The sequence below is a fragment of the Uranotaenia lowii genome, unplaced genomic scaffold (genome assembly GCF_029784155.1).
Source record: "Uranotaenia lowii strain MFRU-FL unplaced genomic scaffold, ASM2978415v1 HiC_scaffold_6, whole genome shotgun sequence".
Classification (NCBI taxonomy): domain Eukaryota; kingdom Metazoa; phylum Arthropoda; class Insecta; order Diptera; family Culicidae; genus Uranotaenia; species Uranotaenia lowii.
Genome location: NW_026598533.1, coordinates 65,924 through 75,500, shown reverse-complemented (window position 1 = coordinate 75,500; position 9,577 = coordinate 65,924).

The following is a 9,577-nucleotide window of genomic DNA, read 5'->3' as shown; positions in this document are numbered from 1 at the left end:
TTGAATAACGATTGGTTTGAAAACATTGAACATCATTTAATCAAAATAACGAAATGTTTTTTTGTTCCATTTTTAATTTGACAAAAATATTTGTGAATAGCTTTCCGCATTTAAAACATTGTAGTATTTAAGGTTGATTTACAGTTTTGACTAAATGATTATTCAAAAAAAATGAGAATACTTAGCTTTAACGTTTTCTGGATACCAAACATGAATAGATGACTTCGAAAGTGTTAATTTTAATCCTCGATAAGTATGATTTGCCGACCGCATTCCAGAAAGACAGGATAAATAAACATTTGAAATAAGGGTTTGAGAGCACATGACATTTTTTTCCACGAAAACAAAACACTTCCGTCATCAACGGTCACAGCCTACTGAGTCCAATAAAAAAATAATAATAATAATAATAATAAAATTAAGCACATTAAGTGGAGGATGGGGAGACTTGATCCCGTTTTCATATTTTTATCATACCTTTTTTGGTAAAATAGCAACTCACTGTCTTTGACATTCTCTGATAGTATGTAATTCCAAATTAATATGCTCCAAAAATAAGATACTTGACTGCGTGGAACGAAAAAAGTGATAATTTTAAAGTTAAAGGAGACTTGATTCTTTATAGAAGGAGATTTCCTTCAGGGGACGCTCGTCTTTGGAAAAAATCAAACCAAATCGAAAGATAAATTGACTATTGACTTTTTTTAGTATTTTTTTTTTAAATTACAGTACGTGTTAGAGAAAGAGAAATCTTAAAAATAGTCTCCATACACGGCATAGCATACTTAAAGGCGCAAATTCAAAGTTTTGAGATTAAATAAATCTTTTGAGCCCTATTTACAAAACAATTATTGAATCAATATTAGTTATTGTCTAAATATTAGCAATCTGATACTTTGCAACAATCACGATCTGTTTAGAAGAAAAATATATTTTTTTGAACTCTTAGGATTTATTGAACCCATAACAAAATTTAGATAACCTTTTCTGAAAAAAATCCATTGTTTACCTGCTTTGAAAATATGGCTTTATGAAGATCTGTGTTACCGACCCGATTCTAAGTGGTATGTTTTGATTTTTTTTTGCATAACATCGAATGTTTTTTTCTGGAGTAAAAGCTTTCAGTACATTCTGGCGATTTTTGAAGGACAAATTTTGTTGTCCCACACAGCAAAAATTATTTCCTGTAAAATTACGCAAATGTCCTGTAACAAAAAGGAGCAGGACATTTACCATAAATTTACAGGTCGAAAACATGATTACGTGACATTTAATTTTTAGTGTACAACTTTTTTACAGGACATTTGCTGTAATAATAAATTAATCTTCGTTAACTTTCAAGGAAAACAATTTAAAATGACTGGTTTTGTTAATTACAGGTGATTTATTTTAAAAGTTGCAGTTTTCAATGACAGGTAATAGTCAAAATTTTTCTGTGCATATAAATTTCCGTACAACACTTAAACTATTTGCGCTCATTCAGGACTGAATAAATCGCATCCAAATTGTTTTTTCCATATTTTGCGTGACATCATTTATGGACTGCCCCTTAGTCATAAACAGTCTAGCAGCTAGCTGATTGTTACTAGTCGCAACGCTTATAATTTATTGGTTCTGAGTGTTGCGAGGGGCTGTATTATAACATCTGGGCACAGGGAACATCCTTTTTGGTTTGATTACAATATACTGTGTGATTTTATTTTATTTTCAATAAACATAAACATGCTAATGAAATATCAGCACACCACGAAACGACTGTCAGTTTTCCTGTTCCATATTTAAAAAAAATGGAAAATGCCGATCTCATGAAAAGTTCCTTGTCTTGCTGTAAGCATGAAATAAGTATGCAATCGGCACAAGAGTCTGCATTGGAAAAGAGTCGAATTTTATGCTCGCTGTTCCCCTCCCGATATGTTCTGCTCAAATTTCTCTCTTGGTGGGTGGAGTCTTCTATTTTTCTCCTCCCGTAGCGTCACGTAGCAGGTAGGGCAGTTTGTTTTTGTTTTGATCGTAAGTTTGCGTGTTTTTCGATGGCGGCACATTCCACCTGATGTGGGGAGATTTCGGATGGGAGAAGATATCAATTATGATAGTGTATTTACCACCTTTGATGAAAAGTGCCGTCTTGTATATGTATTCTCCGCAATTGTGGAATGAGGGACTAAAAACTCGATGCAAAGAAAATAGGAATAGGTAGTTAAGTCGATGATAGGAAATGTAAAGTTTTAAATTCTTATCCTGATTAAACTTCTTCCTAAATTTAAAACAGATTGTAATAAGCCGATGATCATGAATATCATCATTTTGAAATTGTTCTAAACAGAACAGATTATCTGAACAGATAATATTATTTCATAATTTCTGTTGCATCTATAAATTGTAAGTAACTTAAGACAAAATGATCCTAAAATCTGGAACTTTTGAATAAAGATGGCAAGCGCCCCTGTTCAAATTATTAAATCTCACTGTGTTATTTGGGTTTCAGCGTTTTTAAAATGTTTAAATTTTTATTTCTTAAAAATGCAAATCAAAGATTCAACTTTCAAATCTCGTTTCCATTTGCTTGAATATGATTGTTTGCATCACGCGTTTGTTAATTTCAATACTTCATCCATACGAACATTTTTTTATGAATTTAACAAGTAGAATTTTTTGTAGTATTTTTTAACCACTTTTAAACACTTTTGACAGAAAAAAAGTCAAATGCAATTCGAACAAAACCAAAATATTTAAATTTTCAGACGTTTTCATTTGGATTTTCATTAAAAACAAAGTTTGTTGCAAATTACCCCTTTTCCTCAGTAGGGTAAAAATTGCATGTTTTTGTAAATTTAAAAATAACTGTAATTTTTCTGACTACGTCAATATGACGTCACATCAACCTTGAAACTTTTTACAAGCGATATTATAATCTGTGGACATTCAGTTTTTAGAAGCCATTGATGTGTAGAAGTGTTGCATGATGTCCCAGTTGACGGTATTTTCTTTATTATAATTATGAGTTTAAAAATTGCTTGAGCAGTGCAGTTTTCGAATATGAAATCAATATTTCAGGATCACTAGAAAATTTTAAGCAGATTTATAATCAAATTAAATTTTCTTGTGGAACCAGAACTATATATCAGGTCAGAGAAATCAAGGCACAGAAATAAGAAAGATAAGTAGGGGAGAGTGGGCCACTTTTTTTCTTTGTTTCATAACTTGTTTATTAGAAAAGATAAACAGAAAAAAATGGAAAGGTTTTTTACATTTTTAAGGTATCATTAGGCGTTTTTTGTTATTTTTTAAATACATTAATTTCCCGAGTTTTGACTGTTTTAAAAAAAGTAATTATTTTTGGATTTTGAAAAACTGTGGGGAAACGTGGCCACCAAATCCAAATTGACTAGATAACGTGCAAAGTTTATGAGGTGACTCAAAACTGAAATTTCATAATTCATTTAGTTATTTTAAAGCGATTTCAGATGAGGAAACTAAAAAGAGAGTTGTGTATGATCGAATAAATCCTAAAACCTGGCTCGCGAACGTTTCGGCAAAATTCCATATAAAGGATTTTTGTTCGCCTCTATCGAATTAGAAAAGATGGCCAAAACATTTTTCATAACTCTGTATTTGGCATAAGAAAACTTTACAAATAGTAATAACGTATTTCAAGTTCTGAATGTGTATAAAACACCAAAATATAGGTGGCCCAAGATACCCCACAAAATGTGGCCCACGATTCCCCACAAGCAATGATTTGGAAATTGGTTGCGTTTGGGTGACCTATTTATATGTCATCAAAAATTCCTTTTCCATGTGAAAGAACATGACAAAACCAAGATCATAAGCGTATTAGCATATTTTAGTTATGTACTTTAGGTCTCCCATGAATGCAATTTTGCGGTTGTTTGTTTAATTACGTAAGTACATTTTCCAGGCTAGTTAAATAGAAGAAGCATATGATGCGTACATAAGTCAACAACGTATAGAAAAACATGCTTACGCAAAGCGACGAACGGTGACAGTTGGATTGGGATTTTTATCTCAACACACAGCTGATATATTTATAGTGGCCCACGTTCATGGCCCACGTTACGTAGACTGAGTCGATTTGGGGTCTTTTTTGAATTTCTCAAACCCTGGGGTCTTAAAAGCTTCGTTTTGGTCCAAAACTCATCCAAGATTTTTTGCAGAATTTTTAAGTAACGTTTACATGAGTAAATTTGAACTTTAAGGTTTGCATGAGAAAATTCAATATTTTGTACTGAAAAATCAACATCAGTTTTGTTTCTTCTGTCGAACCGAGCCTGCTAATGGTTTTTGTGCCAATTTATAAATTCCTTCAAGCAAATTTTCTGCTAAACAACTTTGTGGAATGTCATAACTTTGGATGTTTTTAGACAAAATTGTTATTAGCTGTTTAACAGGTGTATGTCTTTCAATTGACACCACATAAAACGAAAGATAAAAATAAATTTTGCCTAATCAAAATTATAATTTTTATGATCAAAGAAGTTTATGTTTTCAGAACCGAAAAAATAGAAAAAACTTTTAAATTACATAAAAAAATTAATATTGTGACTTAAAAATTTAATTAAATTGAAAATCAGTATGGATGTATGAGCAAGCCCATCCGAAGTATGCATGTTCACCAAATGTACGCTTCGGATCAACCATATCTCATTGTATGGGTTAAGGTAAAGTTCTCCTAAATAATAAGATGTTGCGGGGTAAAGTATGGTATCGTTTACGTTAATAAGTTTTCCTCTTTTCAACATCTGTACATTTTGTTTTGTATTTTTGACTTTTCTGCCCCTCTTTATAAATTTTCAATTGCCGGCGCCCGTGGTGTAGAGGATAGCCTTCCAGTCTTCTAAGCCAGGGGGTATGAGATCGAATCTCGGTCACGGCATACATAGTACACTTTCGGTGGGTTGGAGGTTTTAGCATTTGTAAGATGCTAACCATCATATCCTCTAAAGATGTACGCTTAGAGTTAAGAAAAAAGGAATCTCTTCGAGGAAACATCATGTTTCATTGAGATCCTGTATGTGTTTGTGTTCGTTTTTCAATTCTAATATTCTTTCTCGAAGAATATACATTTCACCGATACATACATGAAAAAGATGTATCCTTTTAAACTTAATTTTGTAATTTTAAATTGAATAGAAACATTTTTCTTTGTTTATCGATCAAAGTTCTTCAGATTTTTGTGAAGTTCAAAATTTTTAAGCCCGTGAGCAAAATCACTGTTCTCTTTTTCCCAGTTCTGTGAAAAACGACAACTGACGTTATGTTAAAGGAATTTTAAACTGAAAGTGAGTCTTAGATAATTTAAAAGCATAAATCGAAGCGCTTTGCAGTCTTCAAAACAGTTATCAAATAGATTAAAATCTTGAATACCAATCTTAATCCTTCATTGAATGGAAAAAAATACGTTCGTTAATTTATAAGTTATCAATTACCAATTTCACTTGAAACTGATACAATTTCAAATTTCTAAATGTCTTTTAACTATAACTAAAGGTGATAGAAAAATCTGATTTCTCTACAGGACGTCGATCTTCAAAAATCAATTAAATCTATGAAAAATAAGCACCAAAAATGCTGTTACCCTGTGTTATCGCCTACTCAATTTAAGCCACTACCTCTGATATGAATTATAAGTTATCATTTTTTTTAAACCAGTTTGACATTCTATTATTCAGATTATTTTAATGGTAAATTAAACAACGAATTAGGTCATTATAAAGAGTGTAAAGTTATTAGTTTAAAACAGAGAAAAAAACATTTGAATATAAGGTATACAGCACCGGGGTAAGTAAGGGCGGTTTTTCGTATAGTTCAACTTTAAAAAATAATTGAAAAATCAGTAGTGGATCAATTTTGATAAAATTACTTTCGACGTGATGAAGAACATGTTGTTTTCAAGTTTTGAAGAGATGAACTTGATAGATGCAAAAGTTATCTTCTGAATTGTTATGAACCGCTGGTTCGCTTACCCCGGTAGGGTTTGGAGACAAAATTTTAGTGTTGTAAATATTTTTCTTCTTCGTTTTTAATCGCAGTTTCTTTTCCTACCTGGTTTTTTAATTGGATTGATTTAATGTAGAGTTTGTCGTCAAGAGTACGAGAAATTTGTCGTCAAGTTTACAAGAAATTTGCAATTGAAAAAGATGCACACCAACTCGGCATCGTTGTTAAAAATAGAAAAATTACAAAACATCCATTACTTTCGGAATCATATCTCTTTTACAGTTATTAGATAGATTACAAGTAAATATAACATACTACAATAAAAAAGAAGAAAAATAGTGCACAGTATTGTTTTTATAGAAATCGTCCCTCTTTACCCCGCGCAACCACTTACCCCGGTGTTACCTTATGAGTATTCCGAGACTAAAATTAACGGGTTTGTCGCCAGGCACAATTCGACGGTGTTTCTTGCTAGCTCAAATTAGAAATGGTTTACCTAGCTTGTGTTTTTTTCACTTTATTGGTAGTTCGAAAAAGATGCAGCAAATTTTTGAAAAATTCTGATATAAATTATGTTTAGTTTAAGAAACACTACGCGTAGCATAAATCTAAACCACGAGCGAGAGACAACAACTGCGAGACCAAATAGTTTGGTGATGCTGGGAAATTCACCTCCCAAACCACTGAGCTACCCACATGCCTTTGGTGGTGGTTTGGAGGGGATAAGTGGCCTTTTTATTCTATGGCATTTTTGCTCAAACAATGCATGAGTGAAAAATATCGAAAATATTATTTCTAAACTCTTTATTATATTTAATTTTTAAATATTTTCACGTTACTACGTTACGTAGTTTTTCGTGTTATTTAAATAGAAACATTTTAAAATACATCTCAAATCTTTCAAAAGATGATAGAATTTTTGTTTAAATTTGTTTAAAAAATCCTTCAGTAACAAAAAAGGAAACTTACTTTCATCGATTGTCTAAATCATATAATTTGAAACAAAATCTCGTAGCTTGTAGCTTAATATTGCCAGATGTTCTACCGCACGCATCCGGGCTATTTTATTTAAAACTTATATTCCCAAATTTTCATACAAAAATCCAAGCAATATCCGGGAAATTATGATAAAAATTCAGGAACTATCCAAAGAAAATCAAGAACAAATACATTTGAATTAATAGAATTTAAGTTACGAATGGTTGAAGTTTTTGTGAAAGTATAATTTCAATTATGATGATGATACAGTTTGGTGATTTCTTTTAAGATTTTTAAACGAGATGATAGGGTTTAGTATCTCAAACTCTTCAATATAAAAACTTGAGTCCGCTTGAACGCTTTTCATACCAATGATGATATGTAGTCACTAAAACCCAATCGGAGAACATTGAAAAATGTTTGGTGGAATTTACAGATGATGTGTCAAATACCACACAATTTTGATAATTTAAAAATTGTAATTGTAATTGTTTAATTTTCAGTGACGGCAACATTTTTGTAAAATTAAATGAGGCTCTTAAAGCCAAAGGGGTATACGTGGAAAAAATATCGATTTTGAGTAAATAATGCTAAAGGATTCTTCATGTTTCAAATTATATTTGGTGATTTTTTTTTTTAGATTTTTTAAATTATATTCGGATACTTCTATGTTTGACAGAAAATGACTAATGTTTGAATAATATACGGAAAGTGGCCAAATACAAGTATTTGAAAGCGTGTTATCTCGAAATAAGTTTTTATACACTTTTATTCCTTTATTCATTTCAAAGAAATGCATAGTTTTTTGTTTTGAATTTAACGAATGTTGATTCAGATAAATTTATCCAAATGATATATGAAGAACACGGCTTTTCCAAAAAGAGCTTCGCGGGCCACATGTGGCCCGCGGGCCATGGTTTGGCCACCTATGTTTTACAGTTTTACAGTTGAATACCTCGCTTGCTTTTGATGGACCCTCATGGGGGGACAGGGGTGTTTATTATTCTTGGAGTTTTTACTCCAGAATTGGTTATCTAAAAGTAGGCGAATGGTTTTGCTCTGCCTAACGCCGAAGTATCGGAAATAATCTCATCGTCTTCTATCATATCATCAGTGTGGATCCACTTCATGAAAGATATTCGCTGTAATCGAAAATTATAGGGATTCCAAACACATCTCAATTTCCACATCATTTATCACATCAAACTGAACGCCTTCTTCTTGAACAGTGTTACTCTGTTCCATCAATTTTGGTTGAATTGATATTCCCTCTGATAACTACCAGCGGGATATCGTCCTTGTCTTTTTTTTAAGGGCGGGGTAGGGTCTAACACTTTCAAAAAATCGATTTTTTATTTTTTTATTTTCTTATTGTAAAACGTGGTAAAACATTTCAAGAATGTTGTGTCAAATTTTCAAGTCAATTGAAGCAAAACTGTAGAAATTATGGGCCTTTATCTCCTCCTATCAGTACTAGATAGGCAAGAAAGCAAGAGCAGAAACTTCAAACGCGTTTTTTTCGAAAGCACATTGTTAAAGTCCGTGGACATCGTCATTTGAAAACTACTTATCCGATTCTTTTCAAATTTGGAACATATTTTCTACATATAAAATACCAGACCCCAACGTTTTTCTTTTTTCTTTTTTTTACTTTGGGGAGATTTTACAGATAAAAAATGGCGGATTTTTTCGTAAAAAATCGTAGTTTTTACTTCAAACAGCCACAAAAATTTCATAAATTTTTTTTTTAAGTTAAATAAAAACGTTGGGGTCCAGAAAAACATCTATTAAAAATATTTTGCTCTGATTTTTTGACTTCAGATGATTCTGTGCTGAGATACAGTGTCCAACACAAATCCTGTTTTCTAAAAGGCATCCTCGAAAGTGCTCCGTCACCGGCTCATTTTTCAATATTTTTCTACGAAATAATTACTAAATGTTCTTTTAACAATGCTTTGTATAATGCAAAAAATTTGAATACATTTGTTTGAACGATAGCTCTAGAAAAAAATCGTGAAAATGGTGTTTTTTTTTACCCGTTAGACCCTACCCCCCCCCCCCCCCCCCCTTAATATATTTTTTATTTTTGTTATTTTTATTTGAATATTTTAAAATATTATTTTTGATTTTGTTTATTTTAGTCCTTCTCATCGAAATTCGACTCGATTATCCGTTGCGAAAGAATTTTGAGCGAGTCCAACTTGTGAAAGAAAATTAGGTATGACTCATACCTTATTTTCTATTACAAGCCGGACTCGCGCAAAATTCTTTCGCAACGGATAATCGAATCCGAAGGATAATCGAGTCGAGTTTTCTAGTCATGCCATGGAAAGATGAAAAGTTTGTGAAATTTGGTTTGTATACAAGACAAACACACATAACGCTCTAGATCTGGCGTTCTCCAACAGACATTGGGGTTTTTAAGTGTCAGAAAGCGAAATAAATTTCATGAGCGACGGACCCCAGGAAGTACATTCGCCAACCAGGCACGCGTGCCGAGGCGACCAACGTGATGAAAGGTTCAAGAGACTCCCACGCGTTTTCGTCATGCTTACTTTCTTCAAATTTTCAATAAACGATAACAACGCCATCTAGCTTAAAAATATGTAACTCTAACTGTGTCATCGGTTTCATTCATACG